Here is a 23,521-nt window from a genome sequence, read left to right on the forward strand (position 1 = left end):
TTCCTTGAAATGGAGACTAGGGGAGAGGATATTTGGGAGAGAAATGCGAGAGCTCTGTTTTGGACGTGTGACATCAGAGCCGCCGGTCAGACATTCAAGTGGAGACGCCGAGCAGATGGTCGGATCTCTGAGTCCGGAGCCGTGGAGAGGGATGGAGAGTGGAGAGGAGACACTGGCGTCATCGTGTAGGTGAAAGGCATTTGAAATCCTCACGCTGGAGCTCGTTGATGGAGACAGGGAGTGCACATAGAGATAAGAAGAGACCTGAACACCGAGCTCTGAGAGGCACGTGCGGGGAAGGGGAGGAACCGGCAAAGGAGGTGGAAAAGAGCAAACGGGAAGGCAGGAGTAAAACAAAAAGGCAGGAAGGCGGGTGTGAGTGCAGGAGGGGAAGGAGGTGGAGGGGAAAGAGGATGAGGGGAACGAGGGGGAGGAGGATGGAGAAATCAGCTGCCTCAAATGCTGCCTGCAGGTCACATGAAATGAGAACTGAGACGCAGCCCAGCCCCATGGAGCCCCAAACTGCTGTGCTCTGTTCACGCCCTTAGTATTTGACTGATGACAGATGCCGAAAACTGTTAGCAGAAAAAATCCTAAGCCCCAAACCACAGTGTACTGAACATTTGACTTCGCTAAACCACTCAATGCAACCCAAGCACCATAGGGCCGCCTTCAAGTTCTCCAACTGGTGTGCTCCCTCCCCGCAGCAGGTGCCTTCCTGAAAGCAGAATGGAAAAGGAATCATTCTAGAGTATATGATAGTGTAATTGCTGTATTGCAAACCACCCTCTTCTTAAGAGAAGTGTCACCCTCTACTTTCTGTTTTATAAATTAGGGCTTATAGATAATGAGTGGCATATACCTGTCTGGGATTTGACCTATATTGGAAAATCACTGCATAGCGTACCAAACGGTATTGGAGAAGAAATCCGAAACTAAACTGGTCCGAACAAGAGGCTGGTTCGGTGGAGGTGACAGAGGAAAGGGAGGGGATTTGGCCAGGCGTGGCTGTGGATTGGCTACATGGTCTCAGGTAAATCACAATTGTGAACTTCCCCCTTGCCTACCAGTGCCGCTCCAAATAAGGTTTCTACCTCACTGAACCTTCCCGCCAAGGATGCTAAGGGAATTGGCCGCTATTCCAGAGAGACAAAGAGTCCATCTGGTGTCAACACTGCCATCATCATTGACATCATGGTGACCATTAGGACTGCTGGCAAGGCATCAGGTTGGCATTGCTAATGGTCAGCACCGTTAGTTTTCTGAGTGATTTCTCATAATGGGCAGTTGTGGAACTAGAAGGGTCCGCCCTTGAGGAGCTCATTTCATCAGACCTGCCTCTGGCCACCACCCCTTCATCCCTTTCCCTCCTGTTCTAGTGCGTGGGCGATGCCTCACTCAGAAGGCAACACAGATCAAGTTCTTAGCTGTTGACTAAGAGTCAGTGTTCCCTTTGTCTTTTGCTATCACCCCTCCTTTCACCCTGCCCTTTGGGTCCTATGCATTTGTAGGTTTTTCCTTTTCTGCTCAGTTTTGGACCACTCGTTTGCTTTGTTCTTGGAGAGGTGTTTCCTCTTACTACTTACCTCCTTTGCTTAATTAGAGATGACTGCTTGTCCCTATATCCACTCTTGCCTTCCTTCACGATAATGCAAAGTGTGACGAGGCATGTGGCCGTCAGAGACTGTTTCCCAGCATCCCTTGCAGCATGGCAGGATCACGTGACTGATTTCTTAACTAGAGTTTGTGCTAAAGAGGTGTGTGCAATTTCTGAGCCTTTAAGGAGAGAGGTTTTGCCTATCATCCTTTTACTTTTCTCCTCCTTCCTACTGTTGGAATGTGGATCCAGTGGTGAACCATCCTGGACTAAATGGATGAGGCCAACATATTCAAGATGGCCGAGTAACAAGATGGAAGGCATCTGGGTCTTGACACGAGAGCTCTGGAGTCTTTACACTTAAACTGATATATGAGAGAGAAAGGAAGTTTTATCTTACTTAAATCCCACTATTTTGAGGTCTATTAGAACTGATGAACCTATATTCTAGCAAATACATTCTTAGGCTTTTTGACTTAGTGGATCGTAGGTTATATGAGATGGAGAACATGGTTCGCTCACCATCGGGCGAGCTCTCTCTACAGAGAGCCAGACGCATAGTATATACTCAATAAATATTTGTTGAAAGTATGAATAAGCTACTGTGTCACTCTGGCATCTTGACCTCTGCTTTCGAAGAGCAGGTGGCTCTTGATCTATTGTTCACTTGGACTACTATGGTCTCTGTCATGGGCCAAGTATGGAATGTCCTAAGGAAATGAAAAGTCAGAAAGAGAGAGTCCCTGTCCAGCTGAAGGACCCTTTGGGAGTGTGAGCCTCAAATCAGGTTCGACAATGTAATCTTCCTACCTGTTGAATAAACAGAAAGTTATTTAAAGGAGTCACATGACTTCCCAGCTCTACGGAGATGATGCTTCATCCACACGTGAAGCCCCTTTGATAGTCAGAGTGCCAGCAGAGGCAGGAGGTTATTCAGATAGACCTGGAGCTTTGAGGATAAAAGACCAGACTAGGGCCTTATACATTTGTCAGAGCTAGGAGTCTCCAGGGCAACAATGATCCAGAGTTCTGGCCTATTTTGGCTTGTCGTTCTTTTTGATCCACTGAATGAGAGTGCTCACCAGTTGCCTGCTCTGAGGGGTCTTCCTGCCTTGAGACTTTCCTCCAGACTAGGGTAGCCCATAAACACCAAATACCCTGATTCCTGAATGAACGGGACCATGAGTTAACTTTCCAGCGTCTACAGACTAACCCAGTCTATGGTGATAGCCCTGTAACCTCTCATCTCAGGGCTATGTGGTCCTCTCTCCTCTACATAAATCCTGCTTCCTCTCCATCCCCCACTTATCCATTGGGTCTCAGCTTCCATGTCGCTTCCTCGCGTTATCTGACTACTCAAGACTGGAATGGCTGTTCCTCCAGTGTGTTCCCAAGTACTTTTGCTATTCTTTTTTCTCCACTAGACCATGAACTCCAAGTGACCAGGACACAGATCTGGCCACTTAACTTGATGTCTGGTACCTGGGAGTTTCTCATTAAATATGTGTCCAACGAAGGAGATGAATGACTGAATGGCTTTTCTTGCCCAGCATGGCCTAACTCTATCCTCGTTGCTTGGTCAAGCCATGGCCTTGAGCCTCCAGTGAGGTTCCCAGCTCTCATTCTTGGTGAAAAATACATTTCACCAATACTTTTATATTCCTGGCTATTTCCTTGTGTGTGAATTTATCTCCTTACCCAGTCCTCTGATCTCCCTGCCTATCCTTAGCACCATATTGTAGCTACGCAGAGTCCCTGTGGTAGCAAATCCCACCATGTGGCATATTGCCATTTTGGTGCAATTCCTGCCACAGCCTCCCTACTCCTAGGTAGGCACTATTTCTATCTGATGAGTCCAACAGGGAGCATGTTATGAGGATTAGTGTAAGCCCAGATCATGGTGCTCCAAATAGATCAGAATCTCTGTGTGTGTAACATCTTCAGCATCCCTTCGGACGAGGGGTGATTATTTTTTATTGAATTTTTCATTCTGAGATAATTGCAGATTCACATACCATCCTAGGAAACAATTCAGAGATATATGTGTACTTTTCACTCAGTTTCCCCCAATGATAGTATCTCTCAAGCTATCGTATAACACAACCAGAATATTGACATTGATACGGCCAAAATGTGGAACATTTCCATTGCTACAAAGGTCTCTCATGTTGGTATTTTATAGCCACACACACCAATCCCCCATCCTGAACTCCTGATGACTGCTAACCTGCTCTCCATTTCTATAATTTCGTCACTTCAACAATTTGATCTAAATGGAATTGAACAACATGTTACCTTGGCTTTTTTTTTCCACTTAATATAACTATCTGGAGATTCACCTGGATTGTTGCATGTATCAGTAGTTTGTTTCCTGTTGTTGTGTGGTATTCCACGATATGGATATACCATGATTTGTTTAAGCACCCACCTGTTGAAGGGCATCTGGGTTGTTTCCACTTTGGGGTTATTACAAATAAAGCTGCTACAAACATTCATGTACAGATTTCTGTGTGAACATAAATTTTTATTTCTCTGGGATAAGTGCCCAAGAGTACATTGTTGGGTTGTATGGTAGTTTCATGTTTCGTTTTATAAAAAACCATCCAACTGTTTCCCAGAGTGACTGTACCATTTTAAATTCCCATTAGCAAAGTGTGAGTGATTCTGTTTCTCTACATCCTCACTAGCATTTGACGTTGCCACCATTTGCTGTCTTAGCCTTTCTGATAGATTTGTAGTGGTATCTCGTTGTGATTTTAATTTGTATTTTCCTAACGGCTAATGATTTTGAAAATCTTTTCGTGAGCTTATTTGCCATCTGTACATTCTCTTCAGTTAAATGTTTTTCGTGCTTTTGAAAAACATGAGCTAATTGGATTGGTTTTGTACTGTTCAGTTTTTAGAGTTCTTTATAAATTCTAGATATTAGTCCTTTATCAGATAGATGGATTGCAAAGATTTTTTCCAAGTCTGTAGTTTATCTTTTCATCCTCTTAACAGGTTATTTCCCAGAGCAAAAGTTTTTAATTTAATGAAGTCCAATTTATTGGTTTTTCCTTTTGTAGATTGTACTTTTGGTATCAAGTCTAAGAACTCTTTGCCTAGCCCTAAATCTCAAATATGCTATCCTTTTTTCCCCTGCAAGTTTTATTGTTTTGCACACAAATCTATGACCCATTTTGAGTTAATTTTTGTATAAGGTGTCAGAGTTCACACTAAGGTTCTTTTGTTTTGTTTTGTTTTGGCCCGTGGATGTCAATGGCTCTGTACTCTCTGTTAGAAAAAGCTGCCTTTCCTCCACTGAATTGCTTTTGCAACTTTAACTAAAATCAGCTGGACATATTTGTGTGAACATAGTCCTGAATTCTCTGTTCTCTTCTACTGGTCTATGTACCTCTTCCTTCACTAACGCCACCCACACAGCCTTGATTACTATAGCTATATAATCAATTTTGAAATTGAGTAGAGGGGTTCCTTCCACTTCATTCTTTTTCAAAATTGCTTTAGCTATTCTAGTTTATTTGCCATTTCATAGAAATTTTATAACAATCTTGTCTATATCTAAAAAACATGTTGCTGAGATTTTGATAGGAACTGTGTTAACCTATATACCAGTTTGGGGAGAATTGGTAGTTTTACTATGCAGAATCTTCCAGTCCATGAATATGGTATGTCCCTTCATTTATGCAGATCTTCTTAGGTTTCTTTCATCACATTTTAAGCATATAAGTACTGTACACATTTTGTTAGATTTACACTTGCGTATTTAATTTTTTTTCAAGTGATTTTTAAAAAAATTTTTTTTTTCAATGTTTATTTATTTTTGGGACAGAGAGAGACAGAGCATGAATGGGGGAGGGGCAGAGAGAGAGGGAGACACAGAATCGGAAACAGGTTCCAGGCTCTGAGCCATCAGCCCAGAGCCCGACGCGGGGCTCGAACTCACGTACCGCGAGATCGTGACCTGGCTGAAGTCGGACGCTTAACCGACTGCGCCACCCAGGCGCCCCTCAAGTGATTTTTTAAAGTGTAAATAGTATTGCATTTAAATTGTTGTGTCCCCATGTTCATTTCTGGCACATTAAATACAATTTAGTTTGTGTATCTATCTTTTTTCTTGCAACCTCACTGGGTTCAGTTAATTCTAGGTGATTTTTTTTTTTTTTTTTTATTCTTTGGGATTGACTGTCATCGTGTCATCTGCAAATACGGGAAGTTTTATTTCTTTCTTTCCAAATTGTGTGCTTTTATTTTTTTGCTGGCTGGAACTTCCAATATAAAGTTGAATTGGAGTGGTGAGAATGGACATTCTTTCCTTTTGTCGTACTTAGGGGGAAAGTAGTCTTTTACTGTTAAAATAATGTTAGCTGTAGGGTTTTATGGATACTTTTTAGCAAGCTGAAGTTCTCCCTCTATTTCTATTTTTCTGAGAGTTTTTCTAATGAATGGGAAAATTTGGGAGAGGGTAGTAATTCTTTCATTATTAAAAATTCCTTAGTGAAATCAGTCCGTCAATGGGCATGTTATTGATCGAGCACCTACTGTATGTTATGCTAGGCCCTGTGAGACATGTAGGAGCTTGAAATTTGACACTTGCCCTCAAGCATTAAGGAAACGCGATTTCCATTTTATTATTGAGCGGATACTGTAAGTCTGCAGAAGACCCAAGATAGAAAATGCTAGTAATGGCCTGGCCAGAGGTGGTACTTCGACTGACCTCTGGGAATGAGCAGATCCTGAGAGAGAATGTAAAACAGAGAATTAAGGAAATCTCAATGACCCGAAATTCTGTTTTCCAACAAGGATGACGGTAAGTCAATAATTTGCAGGCTGCAGCTAGCTTTTGATTTATGGAGATGGATTATCTCTGTTTTGTGGATTATCCTTGACAAATGCTTAATCCTGGACTTCCCCCCTTTCTTCATACAGTTGAGCCTTTGGGCTGTCTTTTCTGCCATCAGCCCGCATGCTCAGGGAATGCAAACTAATATTACTATTAGCTGAAGAAAAACATAATTAAGAAGGGCAATGTGTTGTCCCTAAGTTATATCATTTATTCCAAACTAAATGGGAGAGATATTTATATTTTGTTTGTAGATATCCACACCACTTCTCTCCCTCTTAAGGATAAACAAAAATCGGCTGTGTGACTGTGTACACATCATATTTATTAAGTTGGCTTGGGAGCCAAGAGTAATACTGGAGAGATCATGGACCACACGACATCTGATTCATTGGACCCATCCATATTTTTATGTGTTTACTCTAACATAAAGTAATAATGAATAGTGCTCTCATCTGCAAAATTAAAAATCCTGGCACATTACCCACAGGTCATGCTTTGGGTTGTCTTTCTACAGCATTGATGGATTTGCATGGATATGGCCCTCTATCTCACTTTGTCCTGCTGGTGACCAGTGGCTCATCTTTGAGGCAGATGGCCAGGGTTAAGGGTAGAAGCTGAGGCCATGAGGCAGGGTGAAATTAACTGCTCCCTTCACATGGGGATTGAACCCCTGACCTTCACCTCATTAGCACAGCACTCCAACACAGCAGTTCCCAGCCTCAATTTTATATCACCCCAGGGTGTTTCCATTTATCTCAAGAGGGAGCTGTGGAATTCCCCAAACAAAATTAATTTTAACTCACTTTAATTTAAACATTAAATATGGGCTATGCAGGCAGTGCTTTTCAGGAGCGGAGGAGAGTAGCTGATGTTAAAAGATGCAGCCACCATGATGCACGCACTGTTCCCCAAGCACCCTGAAACAGCCTCTCTAACCCACTGAGCCAGTCTGGTGAGGAAGGAGTCTGCATGTAAGTAGCAGGCATGGAAGGCTTTTCGTTTTGGGGGAAAACAAGCTCAGTCCTACCAAACATCTGCATTTCACAGGACCGTTTCATGTAGTCTGCTGGGCGCACGCTTAAGTGTGTCTGGGCCTGATGGGCACAGTTCCGCTTTGGTCCAGCTAGGCCCTGCCTTCTTCGTTCTAGGGACGGTGATGCTTTGCACGGTCTTAGGAGTTTGCTGCAGGAACCATTTGTGATTTATTAAGATAATAAATTGGGCTCTGTTGTCGGGCTTTTTCCTGGGTCAATACACAAGATTTATCACTACCATGCTGGCCCGGGAAGTGTGTGGCTCAAAGGTTTCCAGGGCATTCTGGCCCCTGGGTTACTTTGGAGACACGTAGGGTCTCAGCAGGCCTTTGGCAGGGCAGGCCAGCGGCTTAAGTGCAATGTAGTGGAGGGGGCAGGGAAGCAGCTAACGGACATCTTCAAAACTCTTCATTGTAGTTTACAAATAATAGCCATACGCATTTATTAAGGGATAATACGTACACTTCCTTATACTGGCGACACACTTTATAATTTGTATGGGACTTTCACATACATTATCTCATTGGTTCCTCACACACCTGTCAAGAATTACTATCTTCATTTTATTGATGAGCAAACAGACTCAGAAACATTAAGTGACTTGCCCAAGGTTGCACAGCCAGTGAATCACGGATGCAATACCAGCTCCAAAGTCTTTTCATATCCTGTGCCCTTTTCATTATACTTCTCTTATCTCAGTTTATCATCCTCATCCATTTGCTTTTGGCAGGGAAGGGTCTAGTATCTCCATTTTACAGAAGAACAAATTGACACAAAGATGTAATTAAACTTTTTGGCTCCTGCCTTTTGGAAACGCTCCTCTTTTTGATGGTATTACGTCCATTCCTTGCTGAAGGGCAAGGCATTCTTTTGCAGGATAATTTCTGCTCTCCGAGTCCAGAATCTCCACTGTCATTGTCACTGCCATGATGGTGGTTTGGCTCCAACATGCCCTCTGCCTCTGATGGGGGTTCACATCAGCTACTTCTGGGTGGGGAGGGGTTTGCACGTAAATGGTTTCTTCACATCTACTTAAAACTGCTCTGTGAACTCCATGACCTCAAGCGGCTGTTGTCGAAACACTCTCCTTCTCAGTCCTTCAGGGATAGGCACTTTGTTCTAGATCTTTTTTGCGGTGACGTTCTGTGACATTCTCCCAATACGGGGAAGTTGGAGTACACTTTCCCATTTGGGCCCTTCAACCCACTCTCCCCCCCCAAAATGACTAAGTCTCCCAAGGTCCATTTTCGATGCATGGCCACAGTGCGCCATCCCACTTGGAGGAGAGCTTGACCTCTTCTGAATGCCTCTATTATTCATTATCGAGATGATTCACGTCTAGACTTGGATTGGAGTTTATGGTATAGTAGAAAATGGTTGTTTTTAGCTGCCCAGTATCTACGCCCTCCTCCTAGGTTGAAGGGATTCACTGTGGAGTACAGAGCAGCCAGGGCAACAGTGTACGACAGACCTTGGCCAAACCTGAGTAAGAGATGATTCTACCAGGATGCAAGCTCCATGTGGGCAGAGTTTTGTCACTTTTGGTTCACGCTTGAATCCCCAGGTCTAGAACACTGCCAGCCTGCTACTAAATTATTTACTCAGCGAATGCACGGATGATGCAGAGATGACGAGACTAAAATGGATAGTGGCCAGTCGTGGGCACGCAACCCAGCCGTCGACGCTGTGTCCATCGGTGGCGTAAGGTTGCTCCTACCTCCTGGCTCCCTTTGCTTACGCTCCGTTTACTAAGCCCGGTGCGGTAGCCTTCCCCCATGATTCCGTCTCTTGCTCAAATTATCAGTTGGTTTCTAAGGCATGCAACTGAGAGGCCTGACTGATGTAAATGGAATAGGGTTGATTAACCAAGTATGTATGTTTTATCTACCTCACTTAGACGGTAAACTTCTGAAGGCCACGGAAGGTCCCATATCTTGTTGCATTCCTCATAACACCTGGAATGGTGCTTTGCAAATAATCCGTGCTCAAGGCGTGTTCGCGGATGGTGATGAGGATGATTGGCTTTAAAGGCCAGACATCTAGGGGCGCCTGGGTGGCGCAGTCGGTTAAGCGTCCGACTTCAGCCAGGTCACAATCTCGCGGTCCGTGAGTTCGAGCCCCGCGTCAGGCTCTGGGCTGATGGCTCAGAGCCTGGAGCCTGTTTCCGATTCTGTGTCTCCCTCTCTCTCTGCCCCTCCCCCGTTCATGCTCTGTCTCTCTCTGTCCCCCAAAAAATAAATAAACGTTGAAAAAAAAAATAAAAATAAAGGCCAGACATCTAAGAAGTTGGGTGTTCTGGGGACCATCTTTCCTATGTGTGCCTAGAGGCACACACATTTTCTCATTCGCGAGGCATCACTTGCAAGAGGCCTTTTGGGTAATGCAGTGGGCCCACGGAAACCGGAAGAAATTCAAGGCCATGGGCCAGCTACACCACGGGAGCCCCACACCCAGCCAAACGTTCTCATTGGCAAATCAAACCCGAAAGCTGTCACAAATTCTGCTCCCTGACAGTCCCAATTCAACAATGTGCTGAGAGACAAAAGGAGAAACCCAAGTGAAGATCGCCAACGTGTCTTTTTGGGCAACCAGCAGATTGCGCAGAGGGTCAGCACAGACACAGGCAGAGAACATTCTCCTGGCAGGACTCCATCTCTAAATCAGGCACCACTTCAGAGGATCTCAGCCTCATACCTTATGGAACTTGGTTTTTTTGTTTTTTTTAAAACCAACATTTGTTCTTATTGTTCTTTTATTATTCCCAATAAAACTTTCTTAAAGTAGCACCATTCATTCACTCATTCATTCACACACTCATTTATTCAATGAAATCTTTGTTGTCTGTGGGCTGAGACCTTTGGCCCCATTTGATGATAAAAAACTCTGGAAACAGGTAACCCATTCCCACTTGCGTATGTTCAAGATGAAGAAACCCAGTGAGGTAAAGCCATCTCCCACAGCTCACTGATATCCAGACTTAGATTAAGACTCCAATATTTTAACTCTTAAATCTGAGCAGTCACCCCTGGACTGATACTTACTGAGAAATACCGACTAGGAAAAGTGCCCTTACCTGGTATATCGTGATGTGTTAGGGCGAGATTAGTAGCAGTCTTTGTAATTCCCAAAATACCGTTTCGGGAGTTTAGGATGACTGCAGGATGGCTTTGGGTTACCTCACGGTTTTGCCAACCATCCTAAAACCCTCAACAGAAATCAACTGTGGTTTGGGTTACAATATGTCATTTAGCCAGATTTCCCCGTGGTAGGAGTATGGGACTGAGGTGGAGGGCAATATCTCAGCATCATGGGAAAGCAAGTGGGGGCCACAGTTCCGACTTTTGAGGCTCTGGGCCTACAAGGAAGGGAAGAGCTATGTAACTCGGTGGACAGAGCTTGGAAGTACCATTAGGAGAGGTTATTCTGTACAGAAAGAGAGACTTGGTTTAAAGAAGAAGAAGAAGAAGGAGAAGGAAGAAGAAGGAGGAGGAGGAGGAGGAGGAAGGGATCCCAAATGAGAGGAGTTGCCCGAGAAAGTTCCTGGCAATTTAAAGGAAACACCAGTTCCTTCTGGAGGGTGATTCTCCTAATTTGAATTAGTATCAGAATCACCTGGAGTTCTTTATAAAACTCTATCTTCCTAGGCACCCCCTTCTTAGAGAGTCTATTAGGCGGGTCTGGGTTGAGGCCCAGGAATCTGTATTTCCATTGGCCTCCCCCCACCCCCCACCCCCGCCCCTGCCCCACCCTACGCTGATTTTTATAATGAGGAAAGATTATATCAGGAAAAGTGGGCAAGTTCTGGGTTTGAGGATGCTGCCTTTCAGAGTGAAGAACTAGCTTGACAAGCCACGTCCAAGAGAGGGGCTCTGGGTCAAAAAGGCAGGAAGAAAAACAACACGAACTTCAAAAAAAAAAAAAGTGAGCTGGCAAAAAAGCAGCTGTAGCCCGCATTGAATGATTTCCCACGGCTTCCAGAAAACAGCTGAGTCTGCAGACCCCTGTTCACATGCAGGATGAATGGAGTCTGTGGGCTCTTCGAAATGTCATCACGACGCGCACATTATGACCGCGGGGCTCCAGTGAGCCATTCCTTCTGAACTCCCCTGTCACCCAAAGTCCCACGTGGGTTTTCCTTGGATCATCTCCCTTCTCCCTTCTCGGAGGCTGTTCCTCTGGATCAAATGACCACGTTTCCCTGTCCTGGGGCCTCCTGAAGTCCCGGCACTGTGACTCCCATGGGGGGGCCAGGGGCCTGCCGTCGCCTGGCCTGCCAGAAGCTTAATTTCCTCTGCCATCCCCATCACACCTCCAAGCAGCTGATCCCCCAGTGGGTGTGAGGACCTGAGGTCTGCGAATACTTTGGGGCTGATATCCTAAGAGGCCTCGAAAATCCTGGGTTTGCTGCTGACTGGCGTGCCCGTGAAGGGAGCTGGCTGCTGTTCCAGGCAACCCAGGCCAGAGAATCCCAGAAGCAGACAGTGAAATGGCTGAAATCCTTTTATTCAGTCGTGCCTGTGCCGTCTATTTCACACACTGTGTCTTAGAGCAACCTCTTGGGGGTAGTTACTATTAGGCTGATTCTACAGATGAGGACGAAACCTCAATGTAGTTAAGTGAGTCGCCACTGGCACAGTTAGCTAGTAAATAAACTTTTTAACCTTGAAACATAACATGCATAAAGAAACACGTAGTGTGCTGCTTTGTGGGTGAACACGAGTGTGAACACATCGGCCAAATCAAGAGCTAGACTATTACCAGCATGAGAGAAATCTCCCCACATCCTCTCCAATAATCACCTCTTCCCCGCAGGAGGTGTTTTTGTCACCACAGTGTAGACCGATGGCGAAGTTTACAGAAATGGAATCGTATACTGTGCCTTCTTCTTATCCGGCTTTTTCTCCACTCGGTATTATGTCTGTAAAGTGCATCTAATATTGTTACGTGTACAGATAGTTTTCTCATTTTTAATGCTGTAAAAATGTCCATAGTTTGAATTTACCACAATTTATTTATGTATTCAAGGACTGCTGGTCATTTGGGTAGCTTTTCATTTGAGCCTCTTGCAAATAATGCTGCTTGGAACATTCTTGTAAATGTCTTGTGATGTATACACTTCTGTGGGTTATATACTGAGGAAGAGAGCTGCTGGACCATAGGGGCGTGCATACTTTGGTGTTAGTAGATACCGTTATGTGGTTTTGCAAAGTGACTGCACCAGTTGGTACTCCTAACAAATAGTTACAAGGGTCTAGGGAACCCATATCCTCATCAGCACTTGATATTGTTGGGCTCTTTTAATTTTTACCATGCTGGTGAATGTATCTTAGTTTGCATTTCCCTGGTGACTAATGAAATTGAACACTTTTTCAAATGTTATTGGTCATTTGGGTATGTATTGGCCTGTTTCGGGTTTTTGCCCATTTTTCACTTGGGTTGTCTGTTTTTCTTGGTGACATATAGGAGTTCTTCACATTTTCTGGGTAGGAATCCTTTGTCATTTACATGGATCACAAATATCTTCTTCTCTGTGGCTTTCCCTTCTCACTCTTAATGATTTCTTTTGATGGAAAAAAGATTCAAATTTTAATGTAGTCCAATTTATCAATGTTTTCTTTTGGGATTCTTTTTCTTCCTGTTATGTGTAATCGACTCTTGTGCACTGACATTTTTTATCTGCCGAACTTGTCTGATTCACTTATTAATTCTGATAGTTTTCTGTAAAATATTTTGTACTTTCTGTATATGCAATTATGCTTTCATTCCAATTCTTAACATTTTATTTCTTTTTTTAACTTTATTGCAAAGTCTAGGACCTTAAGTAGAATGATAAACAGAAGTAGAGACAGGGAGCATCTTTCGTTCTCAATATTGGGTGGAAAGTATCACTATTTGAACATTAAGTATGATATTTACTGGAGGTATTTTTATAGATATTCCCTCATGTTAAAGTATTTCCCATCTAGTCCTAGTCTCCTAAGAGAGTTCTTTTTATTATCACTAGGGGGTTAGTTTTATGAAATTATTTTTCTGAATCCCTTGAGTTGATCAATGATTTTCATCTTTATTCTGCTACTATGGTAAATTACACTGACTGATTTTGGAACATTGAGTCTTCAAACAAGACCCATTTTGTTTGTTGGATCCAGTATGATAATGTTTGGTTCAGAATTGGCCTCCATGTTTAGGAGAAAGAAATAGCCCATAATTTTCTCTCTCAGTCAGGTTTCGATAATGAGGTAATATAGCTCTCAAAACTGAGTTGACAGGTCACTTATGTTCTATTCTTTGAAATAGTTTGTGTATGATTAATTACATCTCATCCTTCAGTATTTGGAAGAATTTACTGATGAAGCCATCTGGTTCTGGAGTTTTCCTTGTGGAGAGATCTCTCATTATGGATTTAATTTATTTAATAGAGAAAAGACCATAAATTGGTTCAGAACAGCCTCTTATCTTATTTAATGGCTATAGGCTATATTGATAAGTCTTTTCTTTTTCTTCCTGATATCAATTATTTGTGCCTCACCCTTTTTAAAAGAAATCAGTCTTGTCAGGAGCTTCTCACTTTTATCAGTCTTTTTGAAGAGATAGTTTTTGGCTTTGTTGGTTTTCTTTGTTGTATTATTATTTCCCCCCTTCATTAATTCCTGCTGTTCATTATTTCCTTCCTTGTAGCATCTCAAAGTTTAATTTGCAATTCTTTTACTAAAATCTTAAGATGGAAACTCGGTGCATTGTTTCTTGATCCTTTCTTCTTTACTAATGATGCATTTAAGGCTATACATTTCTCTTAAGCATGCTTTGGCTGCATCCCATATGTTTCGATATGTTTCAGTTTTATTATCTTTCATTAAAATATTTTCTAATTTCCATTGTGATTTCTACGTTGACTCATGGGTTGTTTAAGAATGTACTGCTTCATCTGACATCACCTTAATCCGGTCAAGCCCTGAGCTCTTTAAAAGTGATTCAGGATTTCTGCAGCCAGCTCTCTTTCTGGATCACCCCTTCCGGGGGAGTCTCACCTGAAGGCCTGAGGTGTCTAACCTGGCCCTTCCTCCTGAGTTCCCTTTTTGTCACCCAGCCCCATAAGACTCCTGGAAGCTCAAAGGGAATGTTAAGTCATCCTGCTGCTCGGCTCCCGGCTTAACCTTCCTCGTAATTCTTGATCTAGTCCTTCGGATAAAGCATGGCCATTTATAGAGCCTCAGTTCTAAAATGTGCGAAACACAAATTTTCTCATTAATTTCTTAGTAAAATTCATCTTCTTGGGGTCCCTTTCTGATAGTTCTTCACAGGGCCTCTGGGACCCCTGCTGCCTCTTTCCCAAGTTCATCCTTTCCAGGTCTGAAACCAAAAGCAAAGTGTAGGGGACACAGAAGCCGAAGCCAATTGTCCTATAATTCTTTATCTCCCCCGGTAGACGCGGCTGGCGCTTGAAGGGAACCCTCTGCAGGGGTTTACAAGGAGCAGTTCCTAAGGCTCTCCCACAGGGGCTTCCTTGCTGTCAGTGTGAATGCCCTGACTGGTCATATCACCCTTTTCCCTTTGGCTGCCGGGAAGCCCAGAATGTGGAGCTAAATTTACAGGTCACCTCTAGCGACGAGGTCCGCGTATAGAGACTGGATGTGACTTTTCCTCCCTGGCTAGACTTCTTCCGCCTGTTTCGCTTTTCCTTAGCTCAGAATTTTTGTTAATTTCATATATTTTACCAAGTTACATATTTTACCATGAAAGTCTCTGTGACCTTCCGTGAAGCTGGAGTTACTTCAATTTTGTCAATCTGTGTAGCCACTTGGAGTTTATTTATGTAAAAATTTTCAACTCTGGAGACATTTGAAAGACAGCAGAATGGGTCCCGGAGAAACAAGGATTCTGAGGAGTACTGTAATTTCTAGAATTTATTGTGAAATTAGATTTTTATGACTCTTTGCCATACACATTCTCTTGCTTAAGATTATTCATCATTCTATATTGCTTTACATGAAAAACACATTTCAAAATCGAAATTACTAAGCCGTGTTCTCCGATTAACCAGGAGCAAAGGTAGGTAGACAAATCTGGCCACGCTGGCCACTGAGCACTAAAATATGAAGATCAATTTTACAAAGTCATGGACACAGGAAAGAAATTAATTATCAAAATCGGAAACTATAGTATTAGTCATTATTGCCATACACTAATATATAAGTATCAGTATTTCTCCACAACATACACTAGTGTAAGTAAAATGTCATTAATGTCATTAAAAAGTTCAAATCTATCATATATGTTATAGTACTGTACTATTTATTGTATTTTTTCTTTTTTCGTTTGACATGCAAAACCATGTACAAAAGGGTTAGAAAAAGAAAAAAAATTCACTATCTGCTTTTCTTTTTGACCCATTATTAATATTGCTGCATTTATCATTATTGCTAAAAATAATGTCCTACACGGGGGCGCCTGGATGGCTCAGTCGGTTGAGCGTCAACTTCGGCTCAGGTCATGATCCCGCAGTCCGTGGGTTCGAGCCCCGCGTCGGGCTCTGTGCTGACAGCTTGGAGCCTGGAGTCTGCTTCGGCTTCTGGGTCTCCCTCTCTCTCTCTCTCTGCCCCTCCCCTGTTCGTGCTCTGTCTCTGTCTGTCTCTTTCTCTCAAAAATAAGCAAAAAAAATTTAAAAAAAAAAATAACGTCCTACAGAAGCAGGGGTAATAAGTCTCCTCCCTGGAGGTCACTCCACGAGGCAGGCTATGGGCACCTGCCAGGTGCTGGAGAAATCTCTGCTAACCCAGACTTCCGGCCGCCTTGATGTTCTCTCCCTGCGTCTTGATGTCCCTCCCATCCTGCATTCCGCTTCCTCAAGGATAAAGGTGTTCTTTGCGCACCTTTCCTCAGGCCAAGGCTTTTCAGTTTCCTCTGCACTGGCCTTTGTTACCAAGTCCGGTCTCCTCCCTGGAGAGCAGCTTCCTGTTTGTGCTCTTCCTGCCAAGGAGCTCCATCAGTCAGCTTGCCTGGGCCCCCTTCCTGGCCCAGCCCCTTCTTACTGTGTGGTCTTAAAGCAGGTCACTTCACCTCTCCCTATCTTTCTCTGTAAAACCCAGATAATACTACTTCCAGAATAAAGAGAGGGTTTTCTTTAAGCCCTTTGAGCTTCAGATGGAGGCACCACAGCCCTGCCCGGGGCCGCGCCGGCCACCATGTGATTAGGTAATGTGAGACGCGGCTCATTATGCTTTGTCTGCAATGAATGCGGCCCGGCCACAAAGCGCTGGAACTTTCGGTTACATTGAAACCCCCGCGGTAAGCGGGGATTGCCTTACACTCCAATAAAGCACACCAGAAAAGAGCAGTCATTTTGACTAACCCAGTCCTCAATGAACACTCGCATTTGATTTCTTCTGAGTAGAAGACGGGTAAGTAAGACACGACCTATTTACAGGTGGAGGGACCTGTATCCCCAGACCAGCATCCCCAGAAGCTTCCTCTGCAAGACACAGAAGACTCCCGGGCAGTCCGGCCTTGCTGGGCAGGGCGGGAGCTATGCCTGTGCAGAGATGAGGAGAAGTCGATGGCTACCATACATTGACCTCCTACTACGTGCCAAGAATTATGCTAGGTATGTTTTTCCATCCCAAACCCTCAAGATAACTGTATTAAACCCTAGCTACGTCCTGAGAACAAAAGGAAACAAAAACACCCGCTAATCTTTATACATTTTTCACCGTAATGAAAGCCTATCCATTTGGGCCCCGTAGATCTGAGCCCAGAATTTTGGCCTGAGGCCTCCTCCCTGATCCTCAGGCTTTAAGACCACACAGCATGGGTCAGCAAACCACAAAGGGAAGGCTTACTTTTCTCACCCTGACCCAGACCTCTGAAGCCTTCCTGATGACGCCTTGGGCAGGGCTCACTCAGCTTGACAAACTTTTACCCGGAACCCTCTGATCCCATTTTGATGAATGAAGTCAAAACCCCAGTGGGTTCGCTCATCCGGCTGCTATAGCACAGCCAGTCAAAGGTAGGTCTTGGCTGCATTTTCCTGTGAGCTGCTTAGGAACTGGGGGTGTGCTGGGGAGGGGCCGGAAGGGACCCTGGAATCAGGGAAGATACGGGCACGTATCCTTCTGGCTGGGGCTTCTCCGATTAGGCCAAGGATCAGATGCATGGAAAGAACAGGCTGGGGATGAGATTGGTGAAGAATTTCCCTTGGTGAGGGAAGAGGGAGGGGTCCACAGGACTGGTGGCTTGGATCAGATTCTCCAGTGATGCCTAGAGGCTGGGGCTTCTGGAGGTCCCAGGTAAGGAGACAGCTCTGCTCCCTGGGGAGGAGTCTATTATGTCAATTGCTGGGGAACAGGGTTAGTTGAACTGACTCTCTATTGCCCTGGCATGTGGGGGGAGGGGGGGAGCGGGGGTCCTGTTGTTAGGGAAACCATGGAGAGGAAGGAAACAAAACGCTTTGGATGGGTGCTGCACTCCCCTGGGTCCGCCTGCTGGGTGCTGATTGGACAGCCCGCCCAGAAGAGGTTTCATGTTATGCAGGCAACTGTTGTTGCCCAGAGAGCCCAGGGCTGCCTCGCTCCCTCGGGAGCTGATGTTTCGGGAACCGTGGAAGCAGCTGGTTTATGGAAGCGTCAAACAACGTGAGCTGCGGAATCTGCCAAATCCCAAACGGCTCTTGCCAAGCACCCTTTCTTCTAGATTTCGAACTCATCTGTGTTTCAAAAGCAATTTTGTTTAAATGGCTTATCCCCCCTACTCCCAATCTGTGGGAAGCTGCCACGCACAGGCAGGAAAGGGACTCTCCAGGATCCATTCGCGACGGCTGCCGTGAGCCAGAACCCGGGGCTGAGGCCGCACAGGAGTCAAGGGCCCGCATTCCTAGGAGGGGGTGGGGGGGTGCGCCTGCAAGGGAACACAGAGGGCAGGTGTGTGGCTCCTCAGTCCCCTGGCTTAGGTCTCCAGGCAGACAATTTTGCAACTTTCAATTCCTAACCCAGCCAGCATTGTTTGTGCTTGGGACAAGTCATTCGAGCGTGGGGACTAGGAACACGTCATGTATTATCTTCACTTCTCTAAGAAAGGTGTGGGGCTTCCCATGAATGAATGAATGAATGGGCTTATGGTGTCGGCCATTGGCAAACTCTGTAGCTCCCTGCCCACCCAAGGACTTCTCCAAGGAGCCTCTGGGGGCTCCTTACAAGGAACCTGGTCCTGAGGACATGCGTACCATATAGCCCTCCATCACGCCGTCTTGTCCAGACCCTAGGGGTTCTGGGAGAGAGGGGGAAGAACAACAACGCCTCCAGACATTGGGCAAACCGCTGGTCTAATTCATTCACTATGGCGACTTTTTCATCCGTAGGCCCGGCACTGCATGTGTAGTTGGGTCTGTGAAGGTTCCCTTTCAAGTAGGACAGCTGCTTGGCGTTCTGGGCTCACCATGTGGAGGGCAGATGTGACATCCTCTCGGAACACACTTGTTGGTGGGCAGCAAAGTCGAAAGGCAAACCCCCACGAAACCTGGCTAACTTCTTTTTCTTTTTGACTTTCCAGATCTCAGTACCCATCTGGATACTTCATTAGGGTCCTAAGACATCTGGGGACCAGCGATGGAAGAAACGTGCTTGTGTTGGGTGCCTGTCATACGCCCGCACTGTGCTGAGCCCTTTCCAATATGGTATCTCGGATAGTCCCCCACCAAAAAAAAAAAAAAAAGGAAAGAAAAGAAAAGAAAACCTGCCAGAGTGGAATTATCATTTCCATTTTATGAGTGAGGAAACAGGCTCAGAGAGGCTGAGTGACCTACCCAAGGTCACACAGGTGGGAAATAGCAGTTCCTGAGTTTGAACCAAGATGATGACATTGTCAAGGGGCAGTTTGGGAGGTTTTCATTGCGGCCCCATCTCCGGCAGCAACGTCCTTCCCCATGACATCCCCCTCCCCCAAATAAATACACAGTCTGAGTAAGAAGGATATGCAGGGGACACGATGACACTTTCGGGGTTCCCCTGCCTCCTCCCTTTCACAGAGATGGCTGCCCCAAGCCCCTCTGCACAGACACCCTTGAGTCCCCACTAAATCAAGATCTGTCTGACTCTGAAGGACAGGTCCTCCCCATACAACCGGATGTCAGTTCTCTTCGATTCCTACCAAGAAGACCTTTGCTTTCTTAAAACCTTTACGTAGAAGAGCCAGTCAGTGTAGGATTCCCCTAACGGAGACCCGAACCACAGATTCCAGAATTTCACCAGCCTACCCAAGGTCGCCAGCCTGTGAAATGCCCCACACTTCTCAGGGAACAGTGACGCATCGCATCCTGGCGGGGAGCACGGGCACGAAGAAGGACAGCATCAGTGATGTAGATTAGAGTTTCAATTTCTGTTGAAGCATCTGCTGGCCAAGGTCCAGTTCATTTTGGGTTCCAGCTAAATTCATTCGGCCTCAGGCGCCTGGGTGGCTCAGTCGGTTGAGCATCTGACTTCAGCTCTGGTCGTGATCTCCACAGTCCGTGGGTTCCAACCCCGCATCGGGCTCTGTGCTGACAGCTCGGAGCCTGGAGCCTGCTTCGGATTCTGTGTCTCCCTCTCTCTCTGCCCCTCCTGTGCTCATGCTCTGTCTCTCTGTCTCTCTCTCTGTCAAAAATAAATACACATTAAAAAAATTAAAAAAAAATCTATTTGGTCTCTAGATATAGAGACCAGGGGTGTTTAACGTGGCCGTCCTGACACGGCTCTTCCCTCCGTGCCATGCAGCCTCCACCCTGGAAGTGTGTCAGGGACCCAGGGTCAAGGTCAGCCACGGCCTTGTATTTCAGACAGGAATTAGTTTTCAGATTATATGTTCTCAAGTGAAGGGCTTGTCATGGGCTGGCTGGAGAATGCAAAAACAAGCCAAGATCCTGGGAATTCAGAAACATAAATAAGCGTGAGTACCTTTCACCTGCTCCCTCCTTCCCCGGGAGGGCTATGCCTGATGCTGTTACTATTTTATGCTCCTAGATCTCTGTACAGTCGCGAAGCACTTTTACAGACAAGACTTAGTTTTGACCCGCAAGCACTACTGTGCCCATTTTAAAGATGAGACATTGGAGACACCAGGAGGTGAATGGCTTTGCCCAAGGTCACGGGCTCAGTAAGTCCAGGAGAGGAGAGGCTCACGTCCGCTGATTTCATGCCTGGCACTCTGTGCATCAGATCTGGAATGTTCTCCCTAAAAGGGCAAAGGGTTAATGCGACCTTTGAGAAGCGTGGTTAGTTGGTCTTGGCCTAAGACCTGGTGCTTCAGAGTTGAGTTTGATGCTCTTTTGCATCCGCGTGGCCATCCTAGGCAGGCACTGCGTCTACGTCAAGGCGCAGGCACAACCTCTAGAGAAGAGGTGGCTTCTAGTGAGCCACAGGCCAGGTCACCTGAAGGGGCTCTGTTGGCCTCCCCCCCCCGATGGGAGCTGACCGAGGTGGGGAAGGGGGAGACGGCGCCTGGGGTAAGCGACGGTCTCCATCAGCTTCTGAACGACCAGTGCGCTCCGTCCCTCCTCCCAGTGGCAGCCTGAGAAGGTGGCGGTCTCTGAGTGGTGTTTGGGTGACAGGGGGCTGCCCGGGTCTGATTGTTTTCTGCTGAGGCCATCTTGGGACTACCGCCATGGGCTACCTGGAGCGCCATCCGAGGAACATAAGGCACATCGATGTGGCTGTGGCTCCTGGGACAGGAGCTGAATTAGGCTTCGCGCCGGATGGGGCCGGATTTGTCTCCTTCTGGCACGCTGGCCCTGCCCTGGTTCAGGGGCTGGTGTGAGGGACAGGGTGCGGTCCGCCACCTCAGGGGCTGACCGGAGGAACGTACCTGAAGGCCAGGGAAGCAGTGGCCCCACTGGCAGAAGCTACCCGGCACCCCAAAGATGTGGGACACCCCCCGATTCCTGCACCGCGTACTGTGTGGGCAGATGCCCCTGAGGACAGCAGCCCCTCCAGGCCTCCCCCCTGCCTACCCTTCACCCCATGAGCTCTGCTCCTTGAAATGAGCCCTCCTCCTCTTTCCAGCCAATGATTTCAAAATCCTGCCACTTCCAGGGCTCCACATACAGTGGGTGCTCGAATATTCGACGAATCGACGAGCAAGTATCTCACGTTACACCCTGCAGGGTAGGTATTAGCACCCTCATACCCTGAAGATGAGTCATGAGAACCTCCCCTCACGGCCAGACTCCTGGGGTCAGCTCCCCTCAGCTTGCCCCGCCTGCCCAGGTAGGTGTCAGCTTGGAGAGTCGTGGGGCCACAAGGACCCAGATGCATCATGGCCAGTACCGCCCCTGAGGTGTCCTTGCCGTGGTCAGGATGCAGAGCAGATTGGAGTGGCTGTGAACCGGCCTGGGGGTGGCAGGAATCATAGGGGGTGCTCCCGGAATGTCCCGTGTGGGTAAACACCGGCCCACATGGTCAGGGCTGGGACAGAACGTCACTTGCGGAGGCTGAAGCCTTGGTATGTGCTAAAGGAAACCCTCCAAGAGGGCCTGGGATACGTCCCTCGGTGTTTCCTCAGAACTGCCCCGGGGGTCAGGGGTCAGGGGTCAGAGGCCGGCTCCCAGGAAGCGCCCTGCTCTTCAGAGTGAGGTTCAACTTCCAGATCCAGTCACCGAGCACTGGCTCCCCCTCCTTGTTCCTGGCCAGGCCATCCCCGGCTGTCCCCTGCCCACGGTAAGTCCTTCTGAGACTCATCGGCAGCGGGGTCTCCCGCACCCCTGATCGTGGGGTTGGTAAAACGTGCTTCTTCCTGAAGCGGTTTCCTCTTTTGTTTGCAGTTGAAAACCATGACCGCGAAAGTGACTTCCACGGGCCGCTGTAATCGGCCCTTGCATAATGGCGTTGGGGACAGTGTTTGGGGGAACAGGAGGGGGGGGGGCTGTGCTTCTCCATCATTTGTGAGATGCATTTTGGTGAAGTGATACGGTCTCCCCAGGCCCTTCCGGGCTCGGAGAGAAGAAGGTGTCCCCTGGGAGGGAAGCTCCTTTACCAACCTGCCCGTCCTCCCTCACCCTGTGCTGCTGACCCCGCGTCCCTTTCTCTCTGCCAAAGGGGGACTTTGGGCATCTTCAGATTCCCCTGCGTTTGCCTCGCGAGATGCCCCGTATTTGTCCAACTCAAGGTGACGCACGCGGACGCCGGAGTCAGAAGTCAGACCGAGGGCTCAAATCACAGCGGCGGCACTTAGGAGCTTTGTAACTTTGCAACTTTGTTCTTTGACCTGCCTCGGTTTCCCCATTGTGAAACAGGCTTGCCGTGAGAGGATGGGATGAGTTGATCCACGGAAAGCCGTTGAAACCCTGCCCGGCCCCATTTTGCTATTGCCGCCGTCTCTTGGCTTCTTTCTGTAGGGACTACTTTGACAATCGCTGGCTGACCTTTGAGCTCGTCCAGGTCCTGGGAGCCGGGCTGGCTGATTGTCCTGCGTTACCGTGCCCTGTGCCTTTTCCCCCCCTCTGGCGCCGGGCAACATCCCCCAAGTTTGCCCACCTCCGGGGCGGACATAGTATCGAAACTGCTCCCGGGAGAGAGGCGTGTAGCCGACAGAAACCACGCAGTCACGTGTGGTTTGCAGTTGGCTCGTGGGAGTGGGTGTCGTGTTGTCGCTTGTGAGTGATTGCAGGCCCAGATCACGCTTCCCTTTAGCCATCCCGCCGGCTCCCAGGGTGAGAGGTCAGGGTGCCAAGCGCCCCCAAGTAGGAAGTGACTTGGTTCCCCGTGGGAGATCCGGAGCTCACTGGCTTCCCCACCTGCAGCCCCCGAGTGCCGGCCAGCGCTTCTGAATCCGTGCGCACAGCCGGCGGCTCGGGACCCCGCGGCTCTGGGGGCCCCGGGGGGGGGGGGGGGGGGCGGTCCTTTTGAAACCAGCCAGAGCTGCATGTGTGTTTGGCTGGTGCCGGAGAACACGGGGGTGCGCCCGTGACTGCAATGACGTTAGGCAGCCAAAGCAGTGGAAATATGTCGAGGGCAACTTGGTCAACCCAGCTAGCTGGTGCGAAATCGTAAAACGTAGGGCCAGGTTCTGTGCCAGAAGCGTTTC

The 23,521-nt window shown here is 47.0% G+C and overlaps 1 long non-coding RNA gene across 3 annotated transcripts; it reads left to right on the plus strand.

The window, feature by feature from the left end:
• The first annotated feature begins 16,136 nt into the window (after positions 1 to 16,136).
• On the plus strand, positions 16,137 to 19,199 carry LOC123576446. Of its 3 annotated transcripts, none has more exons than XR_006701398.1 (3): positions 16,137 to 16,762; positions 16,902 to 17,480; positions 19,019 to 19,199. It is a non-coding gene; the product is annotated as an uncharacterized LOC123576446 (long non-coding RNA). The 3 variants fall into 3 exon arrangements; XR_006701399.1 differs by having other exon boundaries at positions 16,137 to 16,669; XR_006701397.1 differs by having other exon boundaries at positions 16,157 to 16,875; positions 17,333 to 17,480.
• Positions 19,200 to 23,521: the final 4,322 nt, after the last annotated feature.

Source organism: Leopardus geoffroyi, chromosome D2 (assembly GCF_018350155.1).
Source record: "Leopardus geoffroyi isolate Oge1 chromosome D2, O.geoffroyi_Oge1_pat1.0, whole genome shotgun sequence".
Classification (NCBI taxonomy): Eukaryota; Metazoa; Chordata; class Mammalia; order Carnivora; family Felidae; genus Leopardus; species Leopardus geoffroyi.